This window comes from Manis javanica, chromosome 3, assembly GCF_040802235.1.
Source record: "Manis javanica isolate MJ-LG chromosome 3, MJ_LKY, whole genome shotgun sequence".
Classification (NCBI taxonomy): Eukaryota; Metazoa; Chordata; class Mammalia; order Pholidota; family Manidae; genus Manis; species Manis javanica.
Genome location: NC_133158.1, coordinates 194794122 through 194808526, shown reverse-complemented (window position 1 = coordinate 194808526; position 14405 = coordinate 194794122).

Below are 14405 nucleotides of genomic sequence, written 5' to 3'. Positions count from 1 at the left end.
GGGTGTCTGGTCAGATTATGAATGATTTTACTTATTGATTATAACTAATCAAGTCAGATTTTTTCCCCCTAATGTTTACCAAGATACTATAGCAGTCTAAGAAGGACTTTTGTGTCATCTCAGAAAATGATCTCCTTCCACTTTTTTAATATCTTGACTTCAAATAGGAAGAGGAAAGTAGCTCAAATCTTTAAGGACATTTCTCTGCTTTGCATTGTGCTCAACCCAGCCTCCCGCTGCCTCCCCAGGGGGCGCCACTCCAGGAAGCAGGAGCAGGTTAGGCAAAAGGACAAAAGGGATTTCCTTCCTGAAGGAGAAGCAGAGGGCTCTTTGCCAGTTCTGTTGCCCTTTCCTGGCTTTAGCTATACATACCTAAGCTGCAAAGTAGGATATTTTCAGTTGCAAATGAATTTTATATAAATTGCTAACTAGTGTGTCATTTATATAGGCTGCACGTCTGACAGAATGCCTTCATACCCCTTAGCGCAGTGGTTCTTAACCAGGGTGATTTTGTCCTCGAGCGGACACTGGCAATGTCTGGAGACGTTTTGGGTTGTCAGGCCTAGGGGAGAGAGGGGGTGTGCTGCTGGTATTTAGTGGATAGAGGGCAGGGCCAGGATGCAGCCAAGCCTACCTCAATGCATAGGACAGGCCACTGCAAAAAATTATCCAGCTCCAAGTATCAGTGATGTCAAGGCAAGAAACCCTGCTTTGTCTGATTTTGTTTAAAAGGAAATGATTTGCGGCTGTCTCTTAATGAGGCATCGTGGGTGAGGGAAGTGGACATCACACTGAGCACTTGAGGCTTACTAATGCCCTTAATGCTTCACACAAACATTAGGTTTAGGGATTTTTCTCCATTTGTACAAGTGAAGAAACAGGCTCCGTAAGCAAGTCGTTTGTTTGGGTTGCAAAGTGACCGCTGAGCTAGTCTGGCCCTAAAGCCCATGTGCGCCTATCATTTGTGCTGTAAGTGCTGAGAATTCAGCTCGAGTGCTACTGAATGAACATCAAAAACACGAGTCCCTAGTCTTTATTGAGCCCTGCCATGCTGTGGACAGAGACTTGGGATCTTAAACTACCCCATTTGGCCTAACTCTTTGTTGCTAAAGCAGCATACAAAAGAGGCAGTAGATTGTTCTAAGGAAGCAGAAATGAATTGAGAAAGAAAAGTGAGTCTGTGTGAAGCTACTAAACAGTGGCACAATATATTGCTGTGCAGTGTATGGAACTGAATTAAAGGCACAGCATACTGACATGGGTTGAACTCCTTGGTATCAACAGTGAGAGCTGTGGGCGCTGAGGAGGGGGGCCTTCCGTGTGTCGGGGAGTGGGCAGAAAGGCTACCTGAAGGAAGTGAGAATTGGGCTTTCAGAGAGTGCAGGATTTGAGAACAGTTAAGGGTAAGAGTATGATGCAATACATTTTTGTGATGAGTATGGGGTGAGGTGGAGTCAGAGTCCCTAGGTTCAAATCCTGCCTCAAGCACTTAGCATAGTGCTTGCTCCAGTACAATCCTCACTGAATGTTAGTTTTTTTAAAAAAACACTCTGTGTGTGTGTGTGTGTGTGTGTGTGTGTGTGTGTGTGTGTGTGTGTGTAAGGGGAGATGGGGTTCTTATGTGGAAGCAACAGAAATCTACTCAACTAAAGTAGGGAATAATTTTACTGGAAAGCCACTCAGCAGCTCAAAGAACAGACAGAAGACATCTGGATCAAGAAACCAAGGGCATCAAGTCATTGAAACTGCAGTCAAAGATCATGTGGTGACAGGCAAGGTCCTGCTTTCCAGCAAGATTCAAACCACAAGGAGGTCCCCTAGGTAGGAAAGGGATTAAGATGTTAGGCAGCTCCTAAATTAGCAAACATCTACTAAAGCAGGTGTTACATTTTGGGGTAGTGAGAATGGACCCGAGGGGATTGGTGAGGGACAGCAGGAGGGGAACCCCAGCTACTGAACGGGCACGGGGTCAGTTTGGGTGTCTGGGTGCAGCTGTTGCCTTCCGACAGCACCTGCATGTACAGGGACAATGCAAAAATGCTGAGGGGAAGGCAGCCCTCCCTAAGGTTCCCACAGAAGCAGTTTAACAGGCAGGCAGAAGAGAATGGACTCTGACCTCTGAGGGCCCAGAAGGAGCAGCCTAGAGGGACCATCCACCCACTCACAATTTCTTTTAAGTGTCCTATTTTGTCTTTACAGTTCTTGTGAATTTAATATGCTTGCTCACAATATGTTTGCTTTAATATACAATTTAGGTTACATACATATATGGTTAGATTTCTTAATATTTTTCCTCTCAAATCTTCAAGATTTTCCCTCCAGAGGGAAGTGCAAATTCTCAAGCAATCATTCAGCAAACGTTAATTCAGCACATCCTACGAGCCAAATGCTAGGTATATGGAAGTGAGTAATAATCAATACAGGGCCTTCTCTCATGGAGTGATGGTCTATTTCCTCTTCCAGACAAAGAAGCATGAATCCCAGAGGGCTGTAAACAGATATGGCAGAGATCACAGACTTGATCTCAATTCAGCAAACGCTAGGCCTTAAAGAGGAAAAAGAGTTTAGTTTACCCCAAGTAGGAGAGACAGACAGGAAGAGGAGAAAATCATCTTCAGGAAGTGGGCAGAAAGTATATAAAGACAAACAATATGTCAGATGTAGTTCCTAATAGAAATATGTATAAAAAAGACAGCTCAGAGGAGGCCGTAGTGAATTCTGCAGGTGGGGGAGGTGTTGGCTTGAAGAGGGCTTTAAAGGGTGGCTAGTTGCTGAGCAGGCAGAGGGGAAGGGAAGGGCATTCCAGGCAGAGAAGGACACAGCACTGAAGCAGCAAGGTAGTTCAGGCGTTTTAAGTGTAAGGGAGGGAGTGGTGTGGACTGGAGAGATGATGATGGTCCCTTTGTCTGTCACATCAGTGCCTGTGGGGATTAGACTTCCAGGGTGAGAAATGACCTGAGAGTCGTGGGTTGGCCACTGGTGATGGACACAGGCAGGGAACAGGGACATGATGGGTTAGTCCTCATGGTCACAAGCCAGATAGTGAGGGATCTAGGGATCTTGACAGGAGCTGGACAAGTTTTGGGGATCCCTCTGATGGCTGCTGGGAGAGGCGTGGAATCCGGCACAAGGCGGGTCTAACACTGAGCCCTAGGCTCCTTGGAGGCTGCCTAGTGGTGGCCTTATTTAATCCCCACAACTCTATGCAGAGTTTACTCTTGTCATTCCGATTTTGCAGAAGAAGAAATATTCCCAAAGCAATTAGGACATAAAATCAACAAGACTCAGGGAATGAAGATTCAGGGAATGAATCTGGTCTTAATCATCAGTAAAGTTGAATCTGTGTGGGTCTGAAAGTGGAGGGGAAGAGGGGAGTAGGAAGTGGATCTTGTTGGACAGGTTATGAGTTGAAGGCGCCAGCAGGGGGGATTGACATGTGGAAACGGGTTGAAGATAGTCAGGAGCCCAGAGGCGGCTTCGCCTGTGTCCTGTGTCGGAGCGGGAGAGGCTAATTTAGAAGTCAGCAGTCCACACGCAAGCCGACTTTCCAGTCTCAGATCCTCCTCAGGCAGAGGTCTTACAACCACGGGGAAAATGGAATTGTTTTCTAGGGGTGAGAAACAAGAGGACAGTAGAAGTGGATTTCAATTTAGAAACTTGATAAAATCCCAGCTGTTGTCGTCAAACTATCCTTTCCCTTCCCGCGTTCTGAAGGATTCTTTCTCAATTTTATTGCTGGTGCAAGGGTTATGTTTTTGAAATACTGCTTTAACAGTGACCTCTAGTGTTATAAAGAGATCTCTGCTAATCCATGGGTAGTCTGAAAAACACAATTCCTTTAACCTAAGAGTCATTGCAGATTCATATTGCCAGAAGGTACCGTAATAAATTATTCAGTCCATCTTTCTGCCTTTAGGGAGGACATCACTTGAATAATTCCAGGTCACTTGCCTTCAAAGCAGATGTAATGGAGCTTGGGAAAGTTCGGAGAATGGCAACTACGGTAAAGAGGGAGACGTACTTTTGCGTGAGAATAGATTTTTTTAAGAAGATGAAGAATACCTTACAGACTGGACAGCTGACATGTAGAAAATGCTGGACTAATAGAACAAACAAATGTCAAAGTGCAAGATCTAAGAGTCTCCTCTTTGAAACTATGAAGAGGTCAATTTAGCAGGACACTGGCTGCCACTTTTGAGCATTTGCTTTGTGCCAGGTATGCTTACAACCAACCCTAAGGTAAGAGAACCATTATTGTCTCCATTTTATAGATTAGGAAACCAACATATAGCCAACAGTTCATTAGCCAAGGTGATACAGCTGAAAGGGGGGCAAAATCAGGATCAGAACCCAGGCTTTTTGACATCCAAGACTGTGCCCCTAACCTGTAAATACAACAACCCTTTACTAAATGGGAAATCTAATTTAGTTATAGGGTGCACATCACTCAGTAAATTGGCAAAGGCTAAACATATACATTTGTTCAAGGTAAATGTGGACGTGGACATGGCAGTTCGGGAATGTCTAGAACATTTTCAGGCATAGGTAGTTCCCTCCCCTTTCACCCAGAGCTCCTCAGCCCTAGCCAACCCTTGATCTGACCCTGTGTGCTAGTTGCCATGTCCTCCCTACGTATGAAATCTATGGACCTTCAGAGAAAAAACTGCATGCAGGGAGAGCATTTCAAATTTTTCAAGTCCTTGCTAGCAGAAAATTTCCATGTCTAATCCAAATCCCTCCTGTTGGTGTTTATTTTCTTTTATGCTGTCATCAGTGAAGATGCAAAGCAGTTGGACATAACTCATGTAACCTTATTTATATGGGAAGAACTTTATTAAGTCATTCACCAGCCTCCTAGTCTACCCGCCTTCAAGATGCATAGTCCCCCATCCTTCTGAGTATCTGCAAAGGTCTTCTTGTCTCTCTTGAGGCTTCAATACATATTATGGGAGCATTTCCAATCCCAAAGAGAAGTTTGTGCTTTTGTAATTTAAAAAATCATAAAAATCTCTTCCTCTATAATATTTACACAATGTTTCTTATTTTCAAAGGACTTCCATATACTTACCTTCCTCGATTTTCACGCATTTGTCCCTATTTAAAGCAGAGAAAGTAAGGCTCCAGAAAGTGAAGTGATTTGCCCAAGTTCCCATGAGGGAATAGTGGAAAAAGCAACAAAACTAGGTTGTCGAGAAAAGAGGGTGAGTGGTATTTGATGACCCAGAAAATCAGAGAGAATCTTTAGAAGGCTGAAGGTTGGAAAAGAATCCTTTTTGCCTTTTCTGTTTTGTATTGGTAGTTACCAGCATCTGGTAATATAAATATCCAACAAACAAAACAAAACACAAGTACAGCCTCCCTTTCTGGTCATCCTAGAGTCTTTCATTTTCATAACTGGAGCCCAGAACCTCTCCTTCCACTTACAGGACTCGGAGCTGTTGGCTCAGTGCCACCTAATACTTATTATGGTGTTAGGCACTGTTCCAACCACCCTACCTGAATCAGCTCCAGAAATCTTCACACCCCTATGAGATGGGGGCTAATTTTACCTTTTGTTTTACAGATGGGCAAACAAGCATGGAAAGGTTAAATGATTTGCTCAAAGTTACACAAGTAGTCCTGGAAAATACTAGAGGGGAGTTTAACTAAAAGCTGTCTGGATTCTGTTCTTAAACCGTAAATATTCATTACAGACAATGAGCCACCCTAATGCTGTAGGTAAGCAGGACCAACATGCTTCCTTTGATGCCCAAGGAGTTTGGGTTCTGGTGAGCTTGGATCATTCAGTACTGGTCACACAGTGAAGCAGAGCTGATATCGGTCGGCAGCCACCAAATATGGCCATACTAGTTATTAAAATGGTAGACTTTGCTGCACATGTTGGCAATGACTGCTGCCTCAAGCCCCCCAAGAATCCCTGTCACCCCTGCTGCCTGGGGCCCTCCCCTGCAAGCCCTCCAGGTCTCTCCCTGCAGCCGGGCATCCGCAGGGGTCCCTGCTCCAGTGACGGTTTGGCCCTGCCCTGCCAGGCTCCCCTTGGGAACAGGTGAGAGGGAGATGGGGGTGGGTGCAGGGGCAGGGCAGGAGCCCAGAGAGGGCAGCCCAGAACAGTAGGCTTTAAGGGATGTCTCCTACATAGTCGGTTTCACCTTCACTCTGCATTATAACCCAAAAGACAAAACTAAGGTTCGGGAACAGCAGAGAGCAGGGTTTTTCCTTTCTTTTTACAATAGCTAGAGAAACACTAGATGGCTGAGTAAGGAAACCACCCTGTCTGTGGGGCAGTGGTGGCATGTGGAACTTTAAGGACCCACAATGGGGCAGGGCCAGAAGACTGGACATAGACTAAGGGATTGCTCTCGTTTCTATTTGGTGGATTTCACATGGATACATGATGATATGTACTCATGCCCAAGACTGTTTCGGGCCCTTATCTGAGGCTCCATAAATATTTGTGTACTTTCTTGACTAATTATGTTATGATGTCAGCTGTTCAAAAAAGAGCAGTGAGAGTCTGCTTTCAGTCTGGAATTCAGAAGGGGATGACTATAGCCCCAGGGCAGACATACAGGGGCCAGGGAGGGGCTGCCAAACAAGGAGACATTATTTTAGTAGAAAGAGAGTCTCTGAAATGGGGCCCCAGTAATTATAATTACCAGTGGCAGATGCCTGCATGCTGGTGTGAGATGAATAGTAAGAGTGTGTCCGGCTTAGGAAAGACCTAAACATAACTGATTCTTCCAGATGTAAATCCACTGAGTTGGTGCTGAGCCCCATTAGGCATAACATGGCCAAAAGGGCAGGAGACAAGCCTTCCACCCATTGGCACAAACACACTCCTGCTGATGCTTCCCAGGGCACAAGGAAGCAAACAGAAGCAAAAAACAGGATAAATGGCACAGGGTGAGAAGTCAAGGTAATGCAAGGTGGCCAACAATTGGAGCCTGAAAGCTAGCAAGGAGTTTGTGCAGAATTGTTACCTTGGCAACAAAGAATCTCTTGTTTAGTTTAATACACTCATTGTTGCAAAGGCTATAGCAGAAAGAGAACTGAGTCATAAGAAGCAAAAGATGTATGTCTTACTTTTCTAGGTCTCCTGTAACTTGGTGACTTAAAACAACAAAATGTATTGTCTCACAGTTCTGGAGGCCAGGGGTCCAAAATCGAAGTGTCGGCTGGTCATTCTCCCTCTGAAGACTCTAAGGGAGGATCTTCTTTGTTTCTCCTGGCTTCTGGCGGCTCCTGGCATTCCTTGGCTTGTGGCATCTACTCCCATCTACACCTCTCATTTCATATGACCTTCTTCCCTGTGTGTCTTGTGACCCTTTAACTTTTTATAAGAACATTAGTCATTGGATTTAGGGCCTGCCCTAAAATCCAGGATGATTCTATCTCAAGAGCCTTAAGTTATCACATCTAATTATGTCTGCAAAGACCCTGTTTTTGAATTACAACCAGAGGCCTTATTTACCAAAATTCAGCAAAAAGTCATTATTTTAAGTGATATGTATATAAGCTGATTTACTTCCTAATGGACACTTGCAGGAAGTTAACCATGTATTTACATATGTGGGTGCAAGTATGTGCATATCTCTGATTCCTAGTGAAATCTCTTACCTGTCTCCATGGAGATACATAGTTTAACTTGATGCATCAAACTGCTTGAGCCCTGCATTCCAGAGAAGGGGTTGGCATAGACACAAGGATGGCAGGAGTCTAAAAAAAAGATGTAAACACTTATCTGTTTCTTCTTGGTCTTTCTTGTGCTTCTACAGTTCATACATAAAATACATTACATCCTTGGAAATAGCCTTTTCCCCTACTCCCCTTCTACCATCATGTCAGAGTCTAATATATCATTGCGTAAACCAGATATAAGCATTCTTTAGGATTGAGCTGGCCAGTAAATTAACTTATGCTAAACGGCTGTCTGCCCATGACTGTCAACTCTATCATCCTTGCCTGTCTCTTTTTCCCTCTCCCAGACATTTCATTTCACTGTGGGTGACATCTTATTTCATTCTCAATACCATTTCATCTCTGCAATGTATGAAATTTCTCCCTGAACAGAATACTCATTGACCCTTCTGAAACTGACAAGGATACTTGCATGCCCCCAAACAAGTTCAATGATACAACACTGCTTGGCTTCCTGTCGGGTCTTTTTCCAAGCTGGTCAACACTTCTGAGTCTGAATTCTTAAAAAGGAGCACTGGTCCCACCTGCCTTGACTCCCAAAACTGGACTTAAGCCTTCATTATGGATACACACCATCAAGGATAAGCTGTTCCCTGAAGTTCCTTAATAGACTAGTGGGCATAGGTCATCTAGAAATAAAAAATCAACAGATATTTTCTGAGCACTTCCAGCATGGTCTCAGGGTCACCTTAGGAGCACATGATCTCTGTGTGCTTTAGGTTAAGAAGAGATCCATATTCCTAGCATGGAAACTTTCTGGAAGTCCTCTATAAATATACAAGGACTCTAAATTTTCCCTACCTCTTTAGCGCAGATACAGAATCACTTTTTCACATAACTATTTATTGAGATCCTCCTAAGTGCCAGGTTATATATAAGAATATAATGCTGAAAAAGGTGCATATGACTTAGTTCCTCATGGAGCTTATGGCTGGTTGAGGAGCTAGACAAGAAAACTATTAAGAAAAGAGAATGGGAGCACACACACACACAAAAAAAAATCCTTCACACAGGTCTTGGGAATCAGGAGGGCTTCTAAGAGGAAGCAATGTCTAAGCTGAGACCTGAAGGATGATTAGGTATTAGATAAGAGAATAGCAAGGGGACCACATCACAACTCTCCTGTAATTAAACATTGGGTAGATTTATTGTGGTAATCACTCACACACACATCCACGCACCTCTTTAAACCAACTATTACTGACAGCTTATGACTTCATGCTCTTCTGACACTGAAAATGTAATTTCTCATTCCATCACCCATATCCTCTATGGATCAGGCTTGCCCACATCCTCTGCTGGCATCATAGATCAGGAGTTCCCAGGGGGAGAAGCATCTAACTCTTTTGTATGACAAGTACCAAAATGACAATATCTAACATTTGCTATAGTTTCTAAAGCACTGACATATGATTCAATTCATTTGATTCTTACAATTTGTGAGATTTTATTACTTTCCTTTCACAGATGAAGAAACTAAAGTTCAGAGAGGTTAACAAACTTGTTCATAATCACACAGCTTGTAAGTGGCAAACTGAAACCCAAATCAAGATCCTAGAGGGATTATTTTTTTCAGAATACTTTGAACAGTAAGTGATATCATTCATGGGTGCTGGTTAAATAACAAAAAAAGGCTAATAAAGTCCACTTTCTGATTCGAAAAACAGGGCTTTTTCTCTATCACAATGGTTTCCTATGAAGCAGTGGAGTTTTGGGAGATTTATTAGGGGTCATTTTTGGGACCGTAGAGGAAGGTAGAGCAACTGGGGCTCAAGACCTATCCTACCGCACTGCATACCCCCAACCAGAGTGACTCTACTTTTCCCTAAATAATTCATTTGCTTGAAGGCTTTCCTGGATTGGGTGGGAGGGGCACAGCAACCTCACCAGTGACACAGCAGGCATATATGGGTATCCCCCGCTTTTCAAATAGTGTTCAGCGTTTGTTTCGCAGTGAGGCTTTATAGAGGCAGGGCGTACCCCAAGCAGTGAGACTGGTGCTGCCAGCTCCTTCCTCAGGACTACACGCAGCATCTCAGGATCAAACCGCACAGCTTTGAACTGTGTCTGAGCATCTGTGGGTCAATGAACAAGACGTGCCCTAAGATCTCAGAAAACCCTAGACAATGTTATTTTTTGGGTCTGGGGATGCTCAAAAGCGTTTCCACATAAATTAATAGTATTTGCTTCTTTATGCCAATTCAGTTTATGAAAGATTTCATAGGAATGCTCTACTTTAAGACAGCAAGGGAAACCTGTATTCTATAAATACTATTTGGGGATGATGGTGATGTTATTGGGAAATTATGACCCAGATATGAGAAAGAGAAACAACACCTACTTAATTTCCAAATGTGTTATGTCCCACAGGGGAGAATAGGTCATATTTCTGGGGGCAGGGGAGGAAAGGCAGAAATACTATTATCTCCGTATATAGAATGAGATGGAACTTTTAAATCTGAGAGATTTACATACCTTCAGTTGGCTGCTACGTGAACCTCAGTTTTATCATTTGTAATCATAGAGCTAATAAACCCCCCTTACAGTATTATTGTGAAAACAACTTTGTTTTCACTGCTGTATCCCTGATGACTAGAACAGTAGCTGGCACATAGTAGGAGCTCAATAAATGGAGCTAAATGAAATGACAATTATGAAACTTTGTGAAACAGCATCTGGCTCACTGAAGATGCTTTATTTTCTTCCTGAGAAAATGAATCAACTGGGGAGAAACAGACAATGTTTTTGGAGAGGCAGTACCATGAAATAATAATAATAGGTAACACCCTGTGTACCAGGTGCTACTCGGTGTGTTCCTTCCTATCAACTCTTGTGCCCTCAGGAAAATTATTTAACCTCTGTATATTTTAAACATAATCTCTAGAGTGGAAATAATAATAGTTCTGACCTTATAGCTTTACTTTGAGAATTAAGCCAGTTAATCCATATTTTATTCTTAGAATAATTCCTTGTACATAGTAAACACTCAATGTACTTCAATTCTGATTAGGCTGTGAAATCTCCAATACTCCATGTTTACTAATGTGCTGTTCTTCTGAGCTCAGTAAGTGCTTTACAAGTTCTGAGATGAGATCAGTATGCAGTTAGAGCATTTGCCAGAGAAAACAGGATTTAAGCTGGGCCGTCACTAACTTTGGATGGGCAGAGTGGAGTGGGAAGGGAATTTCCAGGAGAAGGAATATATACATAGCTAGGAATGGAGTTAGAGTCACTCTCTAAAGTGCTTGAATTCCAGCTTGACCATTTACTACTTTCTTCACCTGTAAAATCAGGATATTATCTGCCTTACAGAGTTATTGCTATTCAGGTGTTAAATGAAATAACAAACATTAAATTCCTAGCACAGTGCCAGGGACATTGTAAACATCCAGTATAGGTGGCTAACATTATTATTGTCATAGAAGATATAGAAGGGCAGAAATAAAAGTTTGTGAGACAATGAGAAACCTAGCTGATTCCATCCAAGAATTGAGCTAGCCGTCATTCCCCAGAATGTATCATTAACTGAGTGAATTTTCACCTACATAAGTCTTTATTAATAGCACAAACCTGGTCTAAGTGGAGCCCTAAGTTTTAATCACTTGGATTCAGGGCATGGGGAATGGGGACTGATTTTGACTGTGCTACTTAGAATAAATTTTGTACTTAAACTATTTAATGTTAAAGTTACTGTGAAACTGATTTACTGGAAAGAAACCAAATAGTAAGTTTAATGGAGAGGTTGGATTTTCTCTTTCTTCAAACCCTTTCACGCAGGCAGAGTCGTGCTCCCTTTAAGTCCTCTTCCTGCGCTGGGGCAGGGAACAAGTAGTGACCTAAGTCAGATTACTTTCCAGCCACTCCTTAACATGCTTGATACAAACTTCTAGCTCCCAAAATAATTTCCTTGCCCTCAGTGTTCTTTCAAACTCTGGTATTCCCTACTCGATCCTCTCATCCAACCCTACCCCCAGACCTTGGAGAAGCATACGCTCAGACCTAACTTTTCCTTTTATATCTACAGCAGTAATTATTTTAATAGTTTTTTTTTTTTCGTTTCTTGGTGAAGATTACATGCACACTTGGAATGGAAGACCACTTTCAAGTGGGAGTTTTATGCAGTCAAGGGAATTTGTGGGCATATCTACATCACACACAAGCCCTAGGTGAATTAATGGACTCATTTCTACACTTTGCATTGGGAAATGCTGTAAATGTATACTCCTTCTTCCTTACAGGTGACACTGAAAATATTAGATTAAAAAACCTTTAGAAGTTCTTTACCCAGAACTTTATTTATTAGCCAGTGCCTTACCTGTCCAGGCCTGGGACCCTCTGCATGAAGCCTTCCGGTCCACACACCAAGATCTTCTCTGAACTCTTGGACTTCTTTTGTCACACTGATTGGAAACTTAGCATACAGTGGCTTTTATCACCCAGTGTGTTTATTCTGTCTTCCCTGCTGGATAGCAAAATCTGAGGCAGTGACTAGGTCTTCAACTCCTCTGTACCCACCTTACTCCCAAGCACAGTGCACCAGCAGAGAAGGCTTTCAAAGTAAACCAAAAAAGCCAAACCTCTACCTTTAACAGTCTCCAAGTTAAAAAGGAAAAAAACCTCACAGGTAGTATTTATTCAAAGGCTAAACTTATATATCCATCCCGTGGGCCTGTGGAACTTGACAAAGGTTTCTGGAGTCGCTCTTGAGAGCTTTGAACATCTGGAGCCCTCCTAGGAGTGAGGCTGCCAAATCATTAAGAAGTGTTAGCCTTTTAGTTTGCTTGATTAAAAACGTAGTGTCACCACTATGTGACGGTTCTCCTCCCAGTTTTGAAATAGCTTGAGTAATAATAATTGTATGACTGAATCACTATTTTCTTTGCTCTGAAAATAGAAAACATGTCATTCGTGAAAGGGTAGCTAGGGATCTGTAATGTTCGGTGTTTAGACATTGTGTTTCTGATATTTCACTAGATGACAGTAGCAGAGAGTGCTGGAATGAGCAAGTCCTGGTGACAGAGATTCAGCCTGGACTAACCCTGGACTCTGTTCAGCTTCTAGAGAGCACAAGGCCTCAAACAGTTCTATTTATTAATTGGATTTGGCAAAGGGAGTTAATTCCTTGTAAAAATACACAAGCAAGCTCTTAAAATTAACATTCAAAGAAGAAAGTTAAAAATAAGTACAAAAAAGACTGAATTACTTAACTCAAATGCAAGTTTAGAAAAATAATTATATTAAAATCTCTCAGATATTTATTGATTATATTAAAGTGTTTAAATAAGCAGAGTTAGATGTGGGATATTAGCTCAGTCTCCTCAGAGACCGAGTTTTCTTTTAACATTTTGTGCAGCTTTTAGTAATGAAGATTTTGTAAATGGTGGGAAGATGAAGCAAAGTTTCTTAATAGTGCATCTCCTGGAATTTCAAGCAAATTTTAAATACATGTCCTTCTTTGGAGAAAATCTAAAGCCTTATTTGGATTCTCAAAGGGGCTTGTTAATCAGAGAGATTTAAAAATACAGGTGCTCTTCCTCCCCACAACTTGAGTTTAACAGAAAAGATGAAGACACTTCCAAATTATCTTTATTCCAAGTGTGCCTTAAGTTTCAATACATATTTTCACTTATTTCAAAGTAAACCAAAAAAGCCAAACCTCTACCTTTAACAGTCTCCAAGTTAAAAAGGAAAAAACCTCACAGGTAGTATTTATTCAAAGGCTAAACTTATATATCCATCCCGTGGGCCTGTGGAACTTGACAAAGGTTTCTGGAGTCGCTCTTGAGAGCTTTGAACATCTGGAGCCCTCCTAGGAGTGAGGCTGCCAAATCATTAAGAAGTGTTAGCCTTTTAGTTTGCTTGATTAAAAACGTAGTGTCATCTCCCTTAGGTCCCACAAAAACCACTAGCAGTACTTAACTAATTCCCACACAGTGGAGCCATTCTCCGGGCAGTTAATTAGGAGCTGTGCCTTTTCCTAGACACAAAAAGTTTTCCAACTGCTCAGCAAACTGTGTCTGTTAAACACATTACTGAAAATAAAAAATGTTTGCCTGAGTTTGCGAGAAAAGTTCTTACAGAAAATAAAAATCGAAAGAGCCATCTTTTAACCAGGGACGTTGTGAAATAAAGTTAGTTTTTAGGAAATCTGGCTTCTTGTTAATTTACTAGGTGGAGGTGGAACAATGGGAGAAGAAAAACAGGTTTTCAGCAAAAATAACTTTCCTGCTCCTGTTAATGTGCCTATCACAGAGTGGTGAATGACACTCCAGCTGAAAACAGTGGTCACTCATTGACAACAAAATTTGGAGAGGACGGTGAAAAGTTCTAAAAGTACATTTTCTGTCTTTTACTCTAAGGTTTGCTGCAGGATATGATTAAAATAACAAAGAAAATATCTAAAGCAAAAAAAATCAGAGGAAAAAACTTTATCTAGTGTGCTTTATATGTCCTAAAATAATATGTTTTCTCTTCCTTCTGGACACCTAAACCCCAGTCTGTTACACAGAACAACGCATCTTGTTAGTCTACTAGATAAGAAAAAAAAAAGAGGGGGATATCCTTTATCAGAATCAGTTGTTCTGAAATAAATGTTTGCCTTTTGTCATTTTTTTTTTACCTCCTGAAGTGTTTTCAGATCCTCCTGTTGAGGCTTGGTCCTTAATACTTGAGATGTTAAAAAAATATAATGGATTATCTACTTCTTT